Source organism: Chrysemys picta, chromosome 6, assembly GCF_011386835.1.
Source record: "Chrysemys picta bellii isolate R12L10 chromosome 6, ASM1138683v2, whole genome shotgun sequence".
Lineage (NCBI taxonomy): Eukaryota > Metazoa > Chordata > Testudines > Emydidae > Chrysemys > Chrysemys picta.
In genome coordinates, this window is record NC_088796.1 from 123,860,341 (window position 1) to 123,882,706 (window position 22,366).

Here is a 22,366-nt window from a genome sequence, read left to right on the forward strand (position 1 = left end):
CTAATAACACAATGTGAACGGGGAATTGTCATTGAATTCAGTCTCAGTTTTGCTCTCAACGAATGTTTGAGCAGCCAAGCTTCACATTCGATTTTCACCAGCGTTCTCACTAGCTGAGCTCAAATGCACACGTGTTAATGGAAAGGGAACATAAGAGGGTCATGAACACATGAAAGCCACATGTGATTTGGAATTCAAATAAAGATGTATGGCACCTCCCCCTCTATTCCCCCCCACCCACCAATATTTGCTTAGCTCTAGTGTTTGACTCCATTATCCATTGCACTGTATAGTATTTGAGAGGAACAATATCAGAATTTTACAGCTTAATGCACCTCCTGACAGCTGTGAAACAAACTGCTCTGAGCTCTTCATTCCTCTGCAGTTTGAATCACTTGCCATCTCCTCAGCTTAGAGCAATTTATGGGAGAGCCTAACTGTGGAAAAGCCAGTCAAAGCACAGAACATGGGAAAGACTGACTATATAAGGCATTCAGAATCTGGTACTTTGCTCGGTAGATGAAAATGGCCCATGAACGTAACTGGATAGAGAGTAGGAAACAATGTGACTATAATAACCTTCTTGTTTCACACTCCTCTATTAGAACCTTCTGGTCTCCTTTGATGTGCATTAAAAAGGGGAGGCCAAGTCTAATCTCAAGAAATGGGATCATCATGGGACAATGGTAAAAATGCCAGAAAGAGGGATTCTAGCAATGAACAAGCATCTCGATGAGAATAAGGAAACCAGTATTATCCCTAAAGCTTCTGTCTCTCTCTGCTGCACTGTAGAAATTCTTCCCCAAAGCCTGCAATAGCGTCCTGCAATAGACTTAAAGAAACAGTACCTGTATCCTCACAGGAACCAAAATAATTACCAGGAAAATAGATTTCTCATACAGTTACAACAGTCCCCACATACAGTGGCTCATAATTGTACCTTGCATACCGCTTCTGAAGCTTAGCAGGACATCATGAAAATTAGGTCATTTCTCAGCCCTTTAAGAAGACAGATTATTAGTCGCTGCTAATTAAGGCACATAATAAAAACCATCTTGAGAATCTATATTTGCCTTCACAGTTTTAAGTAGAGCTAGCTGGAAAGATTTTTTTTTTTTGCCAAAAATGGCTTTTTGACCACATTTCTTTATTCATTCCTTTATTGGTTTGGTGGAAATTGTTTATTTTCATTAAACATTTCAGGTGTTTCAGTGAAAAACTGGAATCCAAAGCCTGAACATTTTGCAGCAAACTATTTCTGGTTTTGATTTGGATTTCAGTGAAGATTTTCCATTTTTGGTTTTGGAAAACCAAAAAACGTTTCATGAAAACACTGAATGTTTGTTGCTTTTTGGTGTTGGTTTTTCATTAACAAAAAATTGAAATACTTTCATGGGAAATTGGGGGGAGGGGAATGGACATTTTCTCTACATTTTGTACAAAAACGAAATGGCATTTTCCATCCAGGTCAAGTTGTAACATTCTTCGGTGAGATTTGTTAACCGTGTCGGCTTCATGTTCTGAAACAGCCTACTTTAAATGAACTGTCAATTAAAGTGTCCCTCACCCTCCATTTTCCAGAGACCAATTTCTTCCTAGGCAAGGCTGCTTTTTAAACCCTCTGCCTCCATGTTTCCCCCCCCAACCTGTATGTAACCATATTCCAGACTGACCCAGTGCAACCTTTCTGCTTGCTGGCTGAAATGTTCACTTCAGGGTCGGGTTAAAGCCTGGGGCTGTAAACTTCAGTCAGGCTAGACTGTGGACTATCTGAGCTTGTATACACAGGAGCAAGTGACTGTCTAGAATAACTATTCCGCTCTAGCTAGTCCAGAATAAGTCCCCATGTGGACGCTTTATCCCATATAAAAGTGACCATGGAGACAAAGTAATTATTCTGGAATAGCATCACTTTGATTCTGGAACAGAGCGTCCACATGAGGGAGTTACTCCAAAATCGGTAAATTATATCAGAATAGCTATGGCAGAATGGTGAATCTGGAATAGCCAGGCAGGTCAATTTCCCCCATGTAGACAAGGCCCTGGAGCTTTACGCACCATGCAAGTTTTGGTACTTGTAGACAACACAAATAGTCCCCTTTGGGGTTTATTTGCAAGATCTGACATGAGATCAAGCCATGCAGCATTGCTTCATGCTTCAGCTTCCACTTCACTTGCTTTGTAATCACCAGTGCATGGCCGAGCGGGCTGAGTCTAGTGGGCAAAGTTATTTTGGTGGGATCAGGAATTGACAAGGGGAAGAAGATGGAAAGTGAAGGTATGAGTATACGCTGATATGTACGTTCTAGAAACCTGCAACATGAGCGTCTCTCAGCTGGGCAGCTGTGAGATGGAGAGATCCATTTTCTTCCTTTAGAAGATGATTCAGAATGATTATTCCCCCTCTTGGAGCTCTAATGAACCCTCCCGGCATGTTGCGCCTGTGATGATTCGCGATCAATATACCTTTGAACTCAGGGTTCCATTTTCCTACAGCAATTACAGAACCGGCCTTGCTTTGTCCCAAGGACTCCGCCATCGCTCGCAGCTATATCTCAAGCCGTGCTGCTGGGCTCCATAACATGACTGCAGCACCTAAGAAAGCACCCTGGTGCAAGTCGTGGCAGAGGGGACCAAACTGTAGCAGGAGAATGGAAACGTCACTCTCCTCTTCCTCCCAAACCAGACTGCAAAGATAGCCTTGTGTAGAAATCATGCGTTGCAGCCTGTTTTGCCTCCCAGAAACTACACCTCTCCCTGAAGCACTGGTGCTTGGGGTTTTATTCACAAGATGGCCAGGAAGAAACTAGTAATGAAAGACGTAGCAGAAGATCCTCAGGTAGTGTAATATCAGCACAGGTCTGTTAACTTGAATGAAGCGACGCTGATTTACCCACCAGCTGAGGATTTGGTCCATCATGTCCCAGCCTCTAAACAATGAGCAGAACTCATTTTTCTCACGGTGAAGTGGCTCAAAAGAGTAGAGAACGCATACAGCCGTCTGGCTTCAAATGCTTCTCAGGCACCACTCCAACACCAAATGGATGACACTACGGGGAAGTTCAGAATGCCCAGAGGTATCGTCAGATCCTCTCTCCTGATGCCAATAGGTAGCCCACATGCAACAATCATATCATTTTTCGTTTGTTGTTGTATTTTAAGATAAGAATAATTAAACAAACTCCGTCCTGTTAGCAAAATCATTATGGAGGGTACATACATTGCTTCAGCACAGTATATGCATTGTGCAGCCTGGTACGTTGCGACAGCACAATAATGTGGCAATCATGAAGCATTGTATTGGAATTCGATCCAGTGACTTGAGTTGATTTTAATGGGATCCATGTAGCTAAAATTCCATACAATAAATTGCAAATATTTACCTCCATCTTTTTCTGGCACTTGTCAATATACAGAAGTTTTACCCTGTAAATCCATTAAATCTCAGTTTCTGTTTAACTCTTGAGGGTTAAGGTTCCAATCATTAATTCTAGTATTATGCAGAAAGCTATAATAATTGCAAGAACGACCATGTTTATTCCAAGGAGTCCGGTGGCACCTTAAAGACTAACAGATTTATTTAGACATAAGCTTTTGTGGGTAAAAAACCACTTCACCCACGAAAGCTTATACCCAAATAAATCTGTTAGTCTTTAAGGTGCCACCGGACTCCTCGTTGTTTTTGTGGATACAGACTAACATGGCTACGCCTCTGATACTTGTGTTTATTCCATATTACTGCTAGCTAATAGTATACAAGCAGCCTGATTTCACTTACTCTTATGTAAATCAGGACTAACTCCGCTGAAGGCGATAGGGTTCCAGATCTGAACTGATCCAGGGTATGTAAACTGGTTTTGTTAATGGCTGATACTTTATTCTAATATACAGCCCACTTGGAGATATGCAGACCCCTCTTAGTAACCCTAACCCTAACCCTTTACCAGGAAAGCCCTGTTGTTGTAGAAGTATGTCCACTAAGACCGATGGACGGTTAAGCACATGTCCGTTCTTTTCTTAAATAGGTGCACTGAGTGCGACATTTATTGTTGTTCTTTGTATTGCGATAGTGCCTAGTGGCCAGCCATGGCCCCATGGTGCTAGGTGCTGTACAAACACAGAGCAAAAAGACAGTGCCTGCTCCAAGCAGTTTACCCCTCTGTTGTCTCGTTCTCATATTGTGCAGCCAGGCTGATGGAGGGGCTCAAGGAAGCAATGAGACAGCATTAGTCATGTACCAATCCTCTGCCGTGGTAGGTTGTTGCACATTACGGTAACCCACTTGGAGAAGAAGCCTCCGTATTATCTGCTCTGCTGTGTTCATCCGGCTCAGCAACCTCTCATTTCATCATCCCTCTTGGTCCCTTGGACAGCCTGCTAGTCCAGTGCCGTGCTAGAGGAGAAATAGCATTGATGTGGGACTGGATTAGTTTTACAGTGGAGATGAGATACCTAGTTACAAAGAAAGAGACCTAGTGGCTAGAGCCTTGCATTAGGACTCAGGAGACCTGGTTCTGTTCCTGGCTCCCTCACTAGTCTGCTGGTGATCATGGGCAAGTTGTGTCAGCTCCCTGTGCCTCAGTATACCCATCTGTGAAATGGGTATAACACCACTGACCTCCTTTGTAAAGTTCTCTCTAATAGCTAGGTATTATTCTTATCAGCTAACCTGCTAGATGACCTTAGGCAAGTCACTTCTCTCTGTGTGCTTCTGTTTCCCCTTGTCTGTCCTCTCCATTTGGACCATAGGCTCTTCAAGGCACAGACTGTCTTTTGCTGTGTGTCTGTACAGCTCCTAGCATGTTCGGGCCCATAGCCACTACAGTACAAATAATAATCCCATTTGGTAAACAGGGGCATTGTTTTCCTGCTGTCATTTTTGAGACACTCTCTGCAACCCCAGGGGGCTTTGTACGTAGGGAAGGTGTTGGAAGACTCAGAGAACAGCAGGACAGAGCAGAATTCAACTTGGAGCTAGAGACTCCGGTTTCCTGGAGGGTCCTAGGTCATCAAGCGAAGGTGCAGGGGTTTGCTAAGACACAGATCAAGGAGTGGGCCAATGTGACTTACACAAATCAGAGTAATAAGGAAACCGAGTCCTTCAAGGGCTACATTGTGAAGAAGATGAACCTCAGTTATACAGCTAACGTCGGTAGTCATGTGCCAAACTGTAGATGCAATTTGCTTCCATACACAGCAACTTATAGCATGCTGGGCTTGAGACACCAAACTATTGAGTCCCTAAATTGTGAGAAGATATGGGAACTGTTTCTTTAAATCCAGAGGCGGAAGCCAGTCAGGAGCGGGTTAAGGAACCTCTGCAGTGAAATGTAGAATGACATAGTGGCTTTAGCCCTCACAGTTATTTCTTAGTGCAAAGAGTTCCTTGTTCAGTGTTAGAAAAAAAGTGATTTTCTTTGAGTCTTTACTCCTGTCACATGACCATGCAAAATTGAAAATTGCATTTTCAGCTAAACCCTATTGGCCAATGAAAAATCTTTTCAAGCAAAAATGTTCAATGGATGAGATTCTTTAACTGAGTCCTTGACCTTAGTCAGTGCTTCTATACGTGATTATGGAACATGAAGCGGTCTGCAGTGGGTTCTTTGCTTTCCTGCAAGCCAAGTTACTGAGGGATTTAGTTGATGTTGACATCATTTGGAACCGAAAGACACAGCAAGCGGATGAGAAGGAACTTCGACCCTGCTAATGGGACAGCTACACAAAGGATGGAGGGTTTTTTTAACTCCCATGGAGGAACAAGGATTTCAACATCGACCTACAGAATCCACTGAAAGCTGAGGAGTCTGCCAGGTATACGGCAGAGCAGAATTTGAAGCAGGGGGGTGAGTGCTCACGGTGACACCCCAGAGCTACGCACACCTCACTGCTCTGCAGCAGACTCACTGTGTCAGGGACCCACAGCTGAGCCCAGACCCAGATCCTGAGTCAGCAAATGAACCTGGCCCCCCAATTGGTGGAAGATACCAGCAGGCACATTCTTAAACCCTGTAGCAGGGCTAGCTACTCAATCATGTTCTATGCTCCTCCCGATGCAGCCGGTCTGCTTTCCTTCTGAAAGTCTGGCCTGATTCTTGGCTTCTGGCTCTGCTCTGCTCCCTAGACTTGGTAAGTTGGCTCTTGATCTGGGCTCTGGCCACTAGGCCAGCCTCCCACCCTGACTATTAGGTAGGACGGCCCCGCATTCAATCTCTTACAGCTTGGCCAAGCCACTTAGTCTCTCTGGGCCTTGGTTTTCCATTTGTAAAATGGGTATAATAGCTCGGCCCTGCCTCATGGGGTGTTGTAAAAATAAATGCACTAATATAGGCGATATGCTCATGTTATGCAGTGATGGAAGCCCTATAAGAACCTAGATCAATAGAGTGCCCCAGACCCTCCCCACTGAAATAAATGGTGCGATGTTGCTTGACACCAGCTGAGGGTCTGGTGTGGTGAGGTTGGATTACTGCTGATCTGAGCATAATTAAAAGCAGTGGTGACCATGCAGTGAAAAGCTCCATGTGCTATCACCAGGCATTGTGCCGCCCCATTTTTTCCTTTTGCGGTTACCTGCTGATTGATAATGGAGCTGTTTTAATGCTGATAGCAAAAATCCATCAGTGGCTCTGTCCCATCCCCTTGCTTCCAGTATGCTGCAATGGGACTTATTAAATGCACAATGCATCACATACTTAGGGGGGGGGGATCTTCCCTTCATTTGCTAAATTGCAAGGCATGCTGCAGCCGTGCTCAGCACAGAACATTCCCCTCGCCCTAGGGGAGAGGCTGTTCAGAACAACCTGCGCGTGTGGGTGCCCTTGGTGAGGTGCAGCATTAGTATGTCAGCGCAGCTCTCATGCCGGAGCTCATTTGCATGAGGTGTCTGTAGAGGGCTCCTCTCCCTGTCGAATGAAATTCAGCAGCGAGGGTAACACAAGGAAAATGAATAGACTCTGAACTTTAGAGCCTCCTGCTCTGACACGAGTGTTCTCCGCAGAAAGGCCTAGCGAGTGGTGTGGGATCCCAAAGGTACTTGGTCACGCACGCTCTTTAGGGTGCATGTTTTCCCTCTTCTGTGTTTTCCTGCTCCACTTAGCAACTTACGCCATCAGATCCCTTCTGTTTGAGGAAGCAGAGAAAGCTGCTTCATGCCAAGGCGAGTACTGGCCAGCAAACAGTTTCACTGAGCACACACAGGGTACAACGCAGCCAGGTGCAGGTCACTTAGGCGCTCAAAGGGCCTTGGCTCTGCAGGAGCAAGGGGCTAGCAGCGGTGGGAATAGGTGGAAGGGCCGGCTCAATACACCGATGCCTTGTGAGTAGTCTGTCAGGTGCTTTTTTGGCTCTCAGCTTTAGCCCAGATGGGCCAGATTCTGGTCCTTGTACCTGAGTTGAGTAGCACGTGGTCCATTCCTTTCAACAGCAGGGCAATGTACTTCTCCTCTGGAGGAAAGGGAAGGGCATCTGGCTCTCTGAATGTGCTCCCCCGGCTAATGACTGCAATGTGGGGTGAGTTAAGAATAAGGTAGCCACAGTTCTCATTCCCAGCATTGCTGCGACGGCAGCATCTTAGCCAGTCTATTAGCCGGGATGCACGAGAAGGGGTGTTTAGAATGTGCTTCCAGTCATAAAGGGATCCCCTGCCAAGGGGGAAAAGCAATCCCCCCTTATCTTCCTCATGTTGTCTTCTATTGCTGTTCTCTCTCACCGTGGAAATCAGCGTGGATTCCGTTCAACAGCTTACCTGTCACGTCCCAACTGACCTACAGCAACTAGGAATGCCAGCAGCAAACCCTGATTCCACATTGCTCTGCTAAGTCAGTTACACCCTGTGCTCTACTGGATTAGGATAGTGGTGTTTTCATACCTGCTCTGCACAGACCTAAATGACTGCCCAAGACAAGAGGTGGGATGCGGTGGGGTGGGAAGGGAGGGGAGTGGGAGAGTATTTTACATCCCATACTAGTAACCGGTGCATAAATTATCAAGAGTGACAGGAGAAGGTACACCAGAAAGCTCTCTGCTGCTCCAGAATAAACTTCCACTGTACCCAGCGATAGCCATCACTTGTCGTGAATGCAACAACCATGAGTTCTATGTGTACGGAGCAGAAAATGAATGGCCCTTCTCCATGACGGAGAGCAATTCAGCATCTATGTCCATTCCTTACACTGCACGGCAGTTATCGGTACACTCCACCCACTGGTCTGCACTGGCAGCAGCCCCTATACACTGCACGGCAGTTATCGGTACACTCCACCCACTGGTCTGCACTGGCAGCAGCCCTTATACACTGCATGGCAGTTATCGGTACACTGCGCTCCCTGGTCTGCACTGGCAGCAGCCCCTATATACTGCATGGCCGTTATTGGTACACTGTGCTCCCTGCTCTGCACTGGCAGCAGCCCCTTTGCACTGCCCGGCCATTATTGGTACACTGCGCTCCCTGGTCTGCACTGGCAGCAGCCCCTTTACAGTGCACGGCAGTTATTGGTACACTCTGCTCCCTGGTCTGCACTGGCAGCAGCCCCTTTGCACTGCACGGCCGTTATCGGTACACTGCGCTCCCTGGTCTGCACTGGCAGCAGCCCCTTTGCACTGCACGGCCGTTATCGGTACACTGCGCTCCCTGGTCTGCACTGGCAGCAGCCCCTTTGCACTGCACAGCCCTTATCGGTACACTCTACTCCCTGCTCTGCACTGGCAGAAGCCCCTTTGCACTGCACGGCCATTATCAGTACACTGCGCTCCCTGGTCTGCACTGGCAGCAGCCCCTTTACAGTGCACGGCCGTTATCGGCACACTGCGCTCCCTGGTCTGCACTGGCAGCAGCCCCTTTGCACTGCATGGCCGTTATCGGCACACTGCGCTCCCTGGTCTGCACTGGCAGCAGCCCCTTTACAGTGCACGGCCGTTATCGGTACACTGCGCTCCCTGGTCTGCACTGGCAGCAGCCCCTTTGCACTGCACGGCCGTTATCGGTACACTGCGCTCCCTGGTCTGCACTGGCAGCAGCAGTTGGAGCGGGAGGGGGGTTGCCAGAGGGAATGGCACTGGGAGCAGTGCAGAGACACAGGGCCTCAGTGCAGGCAGAGCAGGCTGCTGGCTCATCCAGAGCTGGGCATTCCTTATTAGCCAGGAGACCAAGAGCTGAGGGCAGAGTTTCTTGCCAAAATCATTAGCAGGCTTGGTCGCTGGCCCTGTCCGTTTAGTGCGGATCTGCCTCAGCTCTCTAGAGAAAACGGCCAGGCTACAGTGTCGCAGAGCCTCTTTTTTAAGGCTGTGCTGAGGTTTCTGCTTAAAGTTTTGTTTTGCCATTTCTATCTTGGGTACTTAGCAGAGCTCATCACCACAGTACTGAGCCCCCCAGATATCCCCAGTGAGGCAGGGCAGTGCTGTGCTGTCATCCCCATCGTACAGACAGGGAACTGAGGCACAGAGAGGCTAAGTAACTTACCCAAGGGCATACAGAAAATCTGTAGCAGAGCAAAGAACTGAGTCCCAGTTAGCACCCTAACCACGGGGCCAGCCATCCTCCTCCTCCTCTTCCTCATTTGCTCCCACTTTAACCTGTATTTCTCAGCCTGTGTTAATCAGTTTCTTTTTGTGAATCAACTGCATGGGCCAGATCCCCGGCCGATGTCAGTCACTGGCACCAGCTGAGAATCTGGCCCACAACTCCTGTGTAGCTCTTCAGCATGTCTTTAGCTGGGCTGTTATTTTCTGTGCCTGGGCTCAGAGACGAACGGCATCCCAGCGTAAGTTAATTCAATAGTAAGTCGGTGGGGGTTGGACCACGTCTTTGAAGGAAACACTCCTCCAAGTGCTGAAGGCTTTTCAAGGACTTTGACAAACAATCAAGTACAAAATTGTATCCTACTTCTCTGTATTTCTTAACCACATTTATACTATTAGGAATGTGTGTTGTTTGTTCCTTGAGAATCAGTCACTCCTGCTGGTTATTCCTAAGGCTGCGAGTCTTTCACGGAAGTCACGGATTCATGGAAGTCATGGACCGGTTACTGGCCATGACTTTTTGGTTACTGCCCTTAACCTGTCCATGACTTTTACTAAAAATACCCGTGACTAAATCGTAGCCTTACTTATTCCCCACCGGAAGTCATAGCCATTCTTTGAGATGACATCACTGGCAGCTATGGAAATGGCTGTGAGGTCACAAACAGAAGACTGTGATACCAAGAAAGAAATAAGAAAGAGCTGTTGACATCTGAAGGATCAAATCCTGGACTATGTTCAGCCCTGGCATAAATGGCTGCCTTAACTTCCATGGGAAGCCCACCTGCTTACACCAAGGCTGAATATGGCCCATGAACTTAACACAAATAATCTTAATTATTAAAAGGAGGGGAGAAGAGGGGCCTCTAGCAACAGATGACAAAAAGAAGGGGAATGGACCATTTCTGTCTCCAACAAGTTCAACATCCTTCTTCTAAAAAGAAACCCCAGCGAAAGACTCACGTTGAATTATAACAGCACAAAGTACCTGACCACCACCAGGGAGGGAAGTAAATTCTTACTAGTGCTCTTGGTCAGTTTAGGTCACATGGTTCATTCCTGGTACATGAGCTGCTTTCAGGCCCCTCAGTTTGGTGAGCGGGGTTGTAAGGGTAGCTGGGTTTTGAGAATGTTTGCTATTCCCTGTTAAATTCTGCACTCTTGCCATTCCTCTTTCTCAGGCATCAGTTTGAAGGCACAATGTGAGTAATATTCCCTCAAGTTAATATTCCAGCTACACGCTTATTCATTACCGACTGATGCTTATTTTACGCACAGACAGTAAGATTAGTAGCACCATTGGCTCTGCTGTGTTTTATAGTAGCCCCACTCTTTCACTTTCTGATGAGACCAGGACATTCAACCAAAGTAGGTGGCCCAAGTTCATTTTCACCACCTCTGTCCTCCTCAGTGAGATGAATTATAGACATGGAGCCTAGCTAATCAACCTGCTCTCTCGGCTATTTCAGAGAATTGGCTGTATCTGAATTTGTGGTGAGTTACTTGATGCCAGCGGTTGATGAGACAAATTCACACTGCCCTCATTGGTTAATTTAGTTTAATGTACAAGGTATTAGGGTGAGCAGTTTCTCTGCCTTACTGACGTGGTTGTATGCCATGTGGTTGTAGCCGTGTTGGTCCCAGGATACTAGAGAGACAAGGTGACGGAGGTAATATCTTTTATTGGACCAACTTCTGTCCCATAGAAGATCACCTCACCCACTTTGTCTTACTGATGTGAGTTGTGGCTCCCATTGATGTCAATGGGGAATCATTGCCCAGGATTAGCTAAGCAGAGGGTTTCCTTGCTGTATGTTTGCACCACCCCACATCACAGGGAAAGAGGGATACCAGCTGCCTTTGCGGTGCCATTTACACATCTGCAAAATTTGGTTATTTGGCTTAGTCAAGTCCTGAGAGGGCTGTGAGGAACTTCAGAGGGACTCAGTCAGGCTAGGAGAATGGGCAACACGATGGCAGGTGAAGTTCAATGCTCATAAATGCAAAGTAACATGCACTGGAAGGAAAAAATTAAACTACTCACACACCGCACAGGGTTCTAAATTAACTGTATCTACTCAGGAAAGGGACCTGGGCATCTTTATAGACAGCTCTGGTCAACGGTCAAAGAGGCAAACAAGATGTTAGCATGCGTAAAGAACAGGATTGAGAATTATCTGGCAATATACTAATGCCTTTATATTAATCAATGGTGCGGCCTCCCCTGGATAGTGTGTGCAGGACTGGTGACCTCAGACAAGTCATTTCATCTCTGGGCTACCCCATCTGTAACATGAAATAATAGTCCTTCCTTTTCTCCCACTCTTTGTCTGACTTGCTCATTTAGGCCGTGGCTACTCTGGGATTTGCCAGAGGTGGAGCTGCACCACTGCAAACCCCTGGACATGACTTACACTCATGCAACATGATGGGTAGCAGTGCAGTTTATCTTAGTCAGTATTGATCACAGCTTATTACATGGATGTGCAGAACCTAGCACTATGGAAATCCATAAAACCCTGCTGGTGTGTCTAGCCAGTGCTGTAACATGGATATTAAATAATGTAGATAAAGGGCTCGCAGCATCCTGTCCATATACTGTAAGCTCTTTGGGGCAGGGACTGTGTCTTTTCTAGTTTCTGTAGAGGGCCTGGCACACTTAAACCTTCTTAGTTATAGCATCTGGTAGAGAGGCGTGTTTGGGGTCCATGCCAGTGTTATACACACCCGCCTCACCAGGGCTGCCTACCTAGTGCTTGTGCTATTGTCAGACTTTCTATGTCTGCATGTGGACTGGGTTGAGAATAGAGACGAGAACCTCAACAGTCAGATGATGGTTTTGCAAAGCCAGGGATGATTCCAATCCAGGATCCACTTTAACCAAACCATCATAGTTCCGAGCACTGGGTCAGGTAAAAGCATCTGGCTTTGGCTTCTCTTTAGTAAAAACATACATCAGGTGGTATTTATAAAAATGACTTATCGCCTCAACCCTGTGAACTCAGCTAAGAAACCTGAGCTTGGAAAGAAGTAATGTTTCAGCACATCTGCAATGTCTGCACACCTTCCATCATACTTTCCATGAGTCTTCTTTAATCTCCTCATCACACACACAATAGCCTGTGGATCATACAGAAGCAACAGGGCAGGGCTGCGTGTTCTTTACAACGGCGTCTCTGCCTCTCCCTGTCACTGTTGTGGATCAGTTTCCACTTCGGTGCTACTCTCCGTGGGTGTTTTGTAAACTAAAATGAAAGGCCGCCTCCTTTGCTGCTGTAAATTGGCAGAGCTCCATGGACTTCAAAGTCAGCTTAAGTTCGAACGGCAAATGTATCGTCCCCCTGAGTTTGATTAGATAACATCAGGGACTCCAGAAGCTTCTTAAATGCCACATAATGGAAAAATGAATCCTAAGCATGCGGCACTGTATAATGTTGGTTCTCAGTCAGTTCACCACCAGCGACGACAGTTACTCAGAGAGACATGGTGGGAGTGAGGTGATATCTTTTATTGGGCCAACTTCTGCTGGTAAGCGAGACAAGCTTTCGAGCCACACAGAGCTTTTCTTCTTCTACACTGCCTAGTTCCTCAGACATTAAGGTACCAACGAGATGATGGACCTTATTTATAAGGTCGATAAGGTAACAGTCAATACTAGCATGAGACAAGGCTTGTCTATTGGTCACATTATCTGGCTCTTAATAATAATAATCAGTTATATAACACCTCCTCCTCAAGCAATCTGGTTCAGTAGTGACTGACAGAAAACTGCCACCCACTGAGCTACCAACACCACTTACAGGGGGATTTGTGCCATTGCACTTTAGCTGAGGTTTCTGCAGAAGGGAATTGCCTGAGTGCAGCATGGGATCCCCTCCGTCCAAGGGAAACAGGAGTTGTGTACATTTTGAACATCAACAAATTACACTAAGTAAATGCACTGAGTGCACCACTGATGTCTCCCCTTAAACTGAGTAGGGCTGGCTGGAAAACAAGAATTCCATTTAGCAAAACATTATGAGGTTCTGAAATTTGTTTGCATTCTTTATCAGAACGAACCCAAGACCTCTTGAAAATTTTCATGAAAAACAACATGAGAGACAAGCCCAGTTTTGTTTGAAGTATTTTGGCATTTGAATTTACAGAAAAAATAAAAACTTTCCATGGACAACATAGATAAAGTGTTTGGTTTTTTTCCTTTTTTTTTTTTAAACCTCTTCTAGGTACAAGCTCTTGGTGTGCAGTTAGGAGCCAGTGGTCCATCTGAGTTGGCCAGGACTCAACTAAAGGCTAGCAGAAGAGGAAAGGAAGAGATCCTCCCCCCACACACCTGCTCTGGCAGAGGGATGTGAGGAGATCGGTGTAGCCGGCATATCCAGATGTCAGTGAGGACTCGCATGCTATATTAGAAATGGGCCAATTTACTGAAGCGTAGCTGGACAGGGACTTGCAAATTCAAATCAGAGAATTGATACGAAGGACAGGTTGTGAGGCAGTAGAATTCGCTAAAAAACTGGAGTTCATCCATTCAGCAGCTCGGCAGGAGAAATAACAGCTGCTAGTGAGGAAGGTGCAAGCTGATCACCCTCTTCTCTGTAAGTACAAAACAGTGTCTAAGATGCATGATGTGAAAGGGGATTCCGATGATTCTCACAAGAACCCCACTTGCCCATGCCCCAGGGCTCCGGCTCTAGGAAGATAAGGGGAGATAGATGTAGGAGACTCTGGCAGTACTTTGTCATCTGAGGAGCCCTGTACATGGGAGATCTTGCTGTGATAAAGCAGCACAGACCTGCCTCTACACAAGGAAGATCTGGCCCCTAATATTCGAGCCGCATGCCCAAACTCCTCATGAGTCATCCAGTCCTTCAAGCTGATTGGCCTGTGGGACACTAAATTCACCACATCTGGAATCATATGCTCAACTCTTCCTTAGTCCTTTATTAAAGCCAGTTAGCCAAAGTCCGGGTGTTGTGGGGGTGGGGGGAAGAGGGTCCGTGAGGAGGAGACATCAGTGAAGCCAGTCAGATGTATTCTTGATGTAATCTTGTTTGTTTGCAAAACGTGTGCACGCAGTCCGTTTTTCCCCTGAGCACAATAGAAACAATAGAAACAGCAGCAGGCAGTTTCCTTGCTCAAAAATCCCCATAACTGCTCTTCCAGCAAGTTCTGTGCCCAAGAAGTCCTGCACCTCTGCGTCCTCTCACGGTCATGCTCACCGCTCCTTCACTTGGCTGTCTGCCTCCAGCACAGCACACACGCCATGCAGCCTATCTCCCCCCGCCTTCGTTAGCCCCTCGGTCCACACGCACAGCACCTCGGCCCTCAGGCCCGGCTCTGATGCGGCCTTTGCCTGTGGCAGACCGCCCCATTATTGGCAGCTGTTTTGACTACAGAAGGAGGTTGGATTGCTTATTCTGTCGGGCCTGAAAGAGTGCTTGGCACCTGTAGCGGGGTGGTTATCCGCTCCTGCCCAGAGGGGTTTAAAGACAGCCCTGAGAGAGGGCTGGGGCAGGGGAAAAGCTCTACGAGCTGGGCTGATTGGGGAAGCAGCCGCAGCTGGGCCACGCCCCAATCAGGCCTCAGCTGGCCTGTATAAAAAGACTGTGAGCCCTAGTCCAAACAGTCTCCTTCTGCCTGTAGAGGGAGAAGGACCTGGCTGCAGGGAGCTAGAGACAGGGTACCTGGGTGGAGCAGGGCTGGGGAAAGGCAGAGGAGCTGGGGAACTCCTGCCTGGAAAGCCCCAGGCTGCGGCCTAGCATTGGGCCAAGGGGTACTGGGGGTGGCAGAGGGCAGGCCAAGGCAGCAGGTCCAAACCCAGCCTTGCCTGTGATGAGTGGCATATACTGCAGTCTGCCCCAGGGCGTGGGGGCTAGATGGTGACTGGCAGTAGCCATACACTGAGGCGAGGTGGGGTTAGTGGGTGGGGGTTCCCCTGGGAGGGGAGACCCTGAGACAAAGGGGTTACTGCCAAGGGGCAGCACCCCAGCTAACAGGGCACCGGAGTCCAGGGAGGGACACAGTGGCAGTGGATCACCGGCCTGCAGAGGGCGCTCTGAGGGCTGGAGAGCTAATTCCCTGAGAAGACCAGCAGGAGGCACCGCAGGGGTGAGTCCACACTGCTACAGCACCCATTGATTTTCACAAGGGCTGTGATTCTTTCGATCAATCCCCGGCTGGCAGCTATTAGCACCTTTCAGTGGGAGCCAACAGTAGCGTTGGCTCCAGAGACGCTGGCGAAAGCTGCAGGGCATGGCCTATGGAAAGCAATTATAGCCAGTTTTCCATGACACAAATAAATGTCATCTCAAGCCATGCCCCATGCTTGCAGGTGTGGGTTTGGTCTATGGATCTTCTGTGTGCCGGTTTTTGAGTGAGCTGCTCCGTCTTGTCGTGCACTCTGACCAAGGTAGGACTGGTATTTCCTGCCTGTAGCAAAAAGGCTTCTCTTTGATAGCTCTTCGCTTCTTTTTTTTTTCCCCACCCAGCATCTCAGATTTCATCAGCCTTTGTGCGTGGTGGCTTGCTACAGAGTTGTAATAACCCTGACGCAAGTGCAGAGTGAACTTAGTACAAATCCATTTCACCTTGCTCACGTACAGCTACAATCCCATCCTGCCTCTTCCTGACGCACAGACCTGACAGTGGAGATATCCTCTGTGAAGGGAGGTTACACAAATAATTGCTCAGGAAGAAGACAAAAGAACAGTCAGGGAGGATGCCGTTTAAAAAGGTCAGGTAATGAAAGAATCTATTCAGAGCTGCACATTAGCAAAGCCACTGGTGACCCTGAGTTACTTCCTCCCTTATCAGGGTAATGTGACCTAGATATGGTTCTGGTGATGCAAACATTCCCCTGACTTGGATCATATAGGGCCCAAATCTTGCCACCATGGATATCAATAGTACAATACCCATTGAAATCAGTGCAAGTGACAGGAGCAGCATACTTGCATAGTGGCTACAAACATTATCTGTCCTGTGATCCCCTGGCATGTGCCTGTCCTTCACTGAGTTGCTGTGGCTGGCAGGGCTGTTTACGTCAGTGATGTTAGTCGTGTGTGTCCTCTCGCCGTGCATTGGTAATGCTGATAACGCCTGTCCTCTAACCATGCTGGCAGCATCTGAAATCCAAATGAAGGTCACATAGAACAGGTCCCCTCGAGTCATGGAGAAGACATCAAATTGGAGCTTAATGAACAGTCTCCTCAGTCCAGTCCAGGCCAGGACTAGGGAGCACAGGGGCTGTTCATTTAGGCCCCTATTCTGGAAGGTACTTAAGCACATGCCTAACTCTAAGCATGTGAGCAGTCCCAGTGACTATCAATGGATCTAGTCATGGACTTACAATTAAGCATGTGCTAAAATGTTTTGCTCAATCTGTGAGCTAGAGAGCCAGCGGGAACTCCCGGGTGTCTCTGTAGGCCAGCAGCCTGAATAAAGAAACCCTCCTATAGTCACTGTAGGCAAGTCCTGTTTCTTCTTTACAGGAAGAGCATTACGCAGACCACAGAAGCCTTTTGAGTCATGACACCTGACAAACTAACCCGATTTGCATTGGAAATGTAGATCAGAGGCACGGTAAATACAGAAGCCAAATGAGCAGTTGGCCAGAGGGCAATGGCAAACCTCTCTTGAGCAGCGTTCTAAAGCAAGGGGAGGCTGCCGAGGCTAACGCATTCTGCTGTTTAATTCAGGAGTCCTATAACATGTGAAGCCCCCACACTGCTGACGCACAGCTCTGCAGCAGGGGAGGCGTTCAGATGACCCCCCCACACCCCAAAGTGTTGACAGTCAGTTTGAATCCGCATCCAAGGGTCCAATTGACTTCACTGGCACCGGGATTTCATCCCCAGTGTTCACCCCAGCATTGGTCCCATTCCTGCAGCCCTAACTTACGGTTTGTCTTCACTGCTGAGATAATTCAGGCTCCTATGCAGGCATTGCCCCTAATCCCTGTTGCCATCCACACAAACTGAATCTGGCAGCACTTTCAACTTGAACTCGTTCGCTCAGCTGGAGCTAATGCTAATAGCTAACGCTCCGCTGAGGCGTTCACTCGGGTTGGTAACCCACCCACTTTGCAGTGAGGATGCGGGCTAAATTAATCAAGCACTGATAATTCTCCAATGCCTTCCCACAACTCCTTGACGGGCCCGGAAGGACAGACACTTTCTCCCACAATTCTCTGGGAAAGAATCGTGGGGCAGCTTAGGTTACCGCAGCACACAGAACCATGGGAAGTGCCCTCAGAAGTCCTGGTGACCCACGCGGCTGTGTGCAGCACCAGTGAGAACATAGTGACTAGGGAAGGGCTTTGCAGTGTGGCTGCTCATGTCCATGTTAGGTTTACCCAGGTGTTCAGACCTGGGTGGCAATCAGCCGAGTTAACTCTCAGGGAAGACAGACCCTTCAGCTTCACTGTCTTTGCACTTCCAACGATGGAAATCAGGAGGCACTCCACTCAAGTCAATGCATTTACCATAGTAAAACTTGGTAGAGAGCTATAGCTGGTCAAAAAGTGATTCTTCCCTCCCCCCCCCCCCCCCGCCCCCCGAACAATTTTGATTTAAATGATTTTTTTTTCATTTTGCTTGAACGTTTTCTTCAAAATATTACAAGTTTTCATCAAAAAACCCCAAACCAAAAATGATTTGTTTTGGGGTTTTCACTGAAAATTTCAACAATTAAAAAAAAAAAATCATGACAATTCCTCTTTCATTGAGCAAATACTTTCCATAAAAAAACAAAACAAAATATGTTTCAACAAGAAAAGCTCTGACCAGCTCTAATGAGATTGGACTCAGTCCCTGCGAACAAAAATAGAGACCACTCCTGCACCAATATTGAAAATAAGGACAAAACTAACCTTGATTTCATAGATTCCAAGGCCAGAAGGGACCATTGTGATCATCTAGTCCAGCCTCCTGTGTAACACAGGCAAAAATAATTCCTAGAGCAAGTCTTTTAGAGAGAGAGCCAATCTTGCTTTAAAAATGTTCAGGGATGGAGACTCCACCACGACCCTTGGTAAGTTGTTCCGATGGTTAATCGCTCTCACTGTTCACAGTCTGAACTTGTTTAGTTTCAATGGAGCAGGATGGGCTATGGGAATGGAGATAGCATGAAAACTGCTTTTTTGCAGTATTCTGGCATATCTGCGTCTGTTGGCTGTGGTCTCTGTCCCAGCACTTCCGTCACTTATAACCTGCTCCAACAGATCACTGCACATGGAAAATGCCAGTCTCTGTGGATCTGAACATTGTATTCAGGCAAAAATTGATCTGTTTATCTCTACAGCAGTATATGACACTAAGCTTTAGGGCCGGTCTACAAACAAAGTTGCACCTGTTTAACTAAAGATGTGGGGTAAAATCCTGGCCCCACTGAAATCAATGGGAGTTTGACTTCACGGGGCCAGGATTTCACCCACAATGTTTAAACTGATTTAGCTAACTGATGAAAAAGGCTGTGTGGACACACTTAAATCGATTTTAAACCAGGACAACATTGGTTGTGCTTCTGTTGTCCATACATGGGTTTTCATCCACTTAAATCAGAGGTCCCCAAACTGGGGGATGCCCCCCTGGGGGGCACAAAGGAACATTCGGGAGGGTGCGGCTGGGGCCCAGGCAAGCTCCCACGGGGGACAGGGAGGGAGTGCAACCCAGCTCCGTTCCTAGACCCAGCTGCCGGCCCTACGCCCAGGGCCCCGACTGCTGGCCTTGTTCCCCGGCCGAGGCTCCACTCCCGGTCCCTCCCCTGCCCCCAGCTGTGGCCGCAGTCCCCCTTACCCATGTCCACGTCCCCCTTCTTGGAGCTGCAGCCCCACTCCTGGCCCCAGCTCGGGGAGGGGCAGGCAGACAGAGATTGGGGGGCATGAGGTAAAATTCTGGGGACCACTGATTTAAATAAATAATTTTATAACTGCTTTTAAGTTAAACTGGTGCAATTTGTGTGTGCAGACACACAATTATTATTATTAATTATTACTAAAAATAAAAATGCATAATAGAAATGCAGTATGATCTGTGGTGTTTCAAAAATAAATATTTCAAACAGCCATTTCAAAATATCAAATAATATCAGTTCACAAACAGAACAGTACCAAATTTTTATTCTTAAATTAACCCTTTTTTTTTTTTTGGCTGAAATTTGTGCCTTGCAAAAATCTAATGCAAATTATTTCTTTAAAACTCCATAATTTGTCCAATTTGCATCATATTTCTACCAAAAAAAAAGCATCTAGACAAACAATCTCTTTATAAAGTTTATTAAGCCAGATGTGATTTTAAATGATTGAATTATAAACCCATGAAACGCAGGGATTATAGTGGATACAGAGGCTGAACCATGCTGGTAGGTAAGGTTATAATGAAGCACGCACTATTGTAACCACTTAAGCAGATACATTAGCTGCTAACAAAGAAGAGCGTCTATAAAATCATGCAGTTCCTGTGCACCAAACCATGATGTTTTAAATAATCCATCAAAACATTTTTTTAAAAAGGAAAATAATGAGGCTATTGAAATAAGACCTGCTCTATGTAGCAAGCCACAACATTTCCAATAATGCAGTGAATGACCCATTCTTAAGCAAGTAACAGAGGAATTAATTTGCTACAATGAAAATGCCTAAGAGGGCTTGTATAAATTTTGCATAATGTTTGGAAGATATATATCCCCCATAATAAACTTCCTTCAATTAGAATGAATTAGCTCAAGGTCATTTCCTATTAATGGGAGTACTAAAAATCAAGGAAATCACTAGTTATGGCATTCACCTCCCCTGCAACCTCTCTCCACACGTCTTGCCGTCCAAACTAATATCCAAATGCACTCACCTCCCCAGCAAACTCCCTCTTATTTCCACTAAACAACTGCCCACAGTTACACATTCAATTCCTCAAAATCACACTCAACTTTACTTCTGGCCAAGGCAGAGTTAAGGTTGTTTGGTGCCTGAATTGTGCATTCCCATGCTTTAAAATGTTTGGTTTCTCTTTAATTTAACCTTAACTCTGAATTTCCCTGGTTTCTAATAGTGTCTTTTAATATGATTTACAACATTCTTGTAGGATTTTTTTTCCCCCTGAAATTACTGAGATAGTCTCCCACCTTTAACTCCCGCTCCTGAAGGGTGGGGAGTATATATATAATATCACATATGTGCACATATGCTCTCTTCACAGTTAATCGAAACCTCAGGAAAGTGCATTTTTCCAGGCAAACTTTTCATGATGTGTCTCTATGAAGAAACGATGCAATGAGAGCAATGGGCTGTATTGTCCCCTTCCTGGATTTCCCCCCTATAAAGCACAGGAAATTCGGATTGTCCATTCACGGAGTCTCTGCTTTTATTATTTAATAATGGGGGTAATGGGATTTGTCCCCCAGCCAACCACTGCAGAACTGACAGGGGACTTGACCCAAGGAAGCCACAGAGTACCCAAGGTCAGTGCTATCTGAATGGAGACCATTTGCATCTGTTCTGCCTCCTAAATCTCAAGCCCCATAGCCACCCAATGGGCTCTCCCATGGGCACATCATCCCCCAGGCAACTGCTTCATTCAGCCCCTCTCAGGGGCCATTTCAGAGAGTGGGAGGGAACAGCACGTGAGTTAATACTGATAAGGTCACCGTGAACAGCTTATGGTGCTCCCACGGGGTAGACCAGAGTGGATGTTCCTACAGCAAGCACTGATTTCCCCCGCCCCTGCCCCCGCCCCCCAGTTCTGCCTCCTCTAATCCTTGCTCAGTCCCACCCCAACCAGTGGAACAGATACCCCTGGAGCATCCAGGGGCTTCCATGAGGTGATGGGAGGAGGGCAACGTTCTGCAGGTAGCTACCTCCTTTCTGGGCCCCATCACCACCTGGATCCACTCATTTCCTCTGCCTCTGCCCGCACAGGGGTAATATGGCTCATGGTGCAGAATTACCCTTTGGTCACAGATGGGATCTGTTGGCTATGGAGTGGAATGTTAATGAGGCATAGCAATAAGGACCCCACCCTGCTATGCAGATCTTTGCTGGGCATCTTGGGTAATTTTAACCACAGGAAACAGAAGTAGGAACAGTGGGGAGACAAAGGGCAAATGGAAGAAGCTGCTGCTGGCTTTCACTGGACTAACCTAAAATGAAACAAGATGGATTCTTCCAAATACCAAGCTCTTCCTGGAAAACCGAACCCTCCCCCCCCTTCGAGTGCTACCTATAAGCGTGGATTTGTGAGCACCCCATCAATATACGCTCCCCTACCCTTTGTAGCCTTCAGGTACTGAGCTTCTGATAAATCCATCCCATAGCCCAATACATCCCATGCATGCTCCTCAGGGTAGCTGGTGATTTAAAAATAAACCAAAATTCATCCTATAAATCCTTTGAAACAACTGCTAACTTAAAAGTGAACAAACCTTTTCCATGTACCTTTTTGCACTGTTGACCCATCCTTGTTTCTCTGTCACATGTATAATGCGTACACTGTAGCAGTCCTAATTCACATGAAGCCAAGCGGTCTTATAAGGGCCTACTGCACCACTGCAAATATGATCTGAGAAACTATAAATCACTTCTAGGTTCCAAAAGCTATTTTGTGGCTTTATCTTAGCTTATCATTTCAATTAATAAAAGCAGTTAACACATTTCAGAGTACATTTTGAAACAAGTTGAGTAAACTTTTCCTGTCCATTGCCAAAATATTTCATAGCAAATTTGGAAGGAAATTCATTTTAATCCTATTTAATTTTGGAGGACTGATCTTGAGGTTTTCTGTCCAGACATCCACATAATTCAGAACTGATTATATTTATACATAGAGAGACAATGTATTAAAGAGGTTGCTTGGTG

At 46.7% G+C, this 22,366-nt stretch overlaps 1 protein-coding gene across 1 annotated transcript in view; it reads right to left on the bottom strand.

Moving 5' to 3' along the window:
* The window catches only part of LOC101936691 (cysteine-rich protein 1-like), a 53,817-nt gene that overhangs the window by 29,858 nt on the left and 1,593 nt on the right, over nt 1–22,366 (bottom strand). The gene's annotated exons all lie outside the window — the stretch shown is intronic.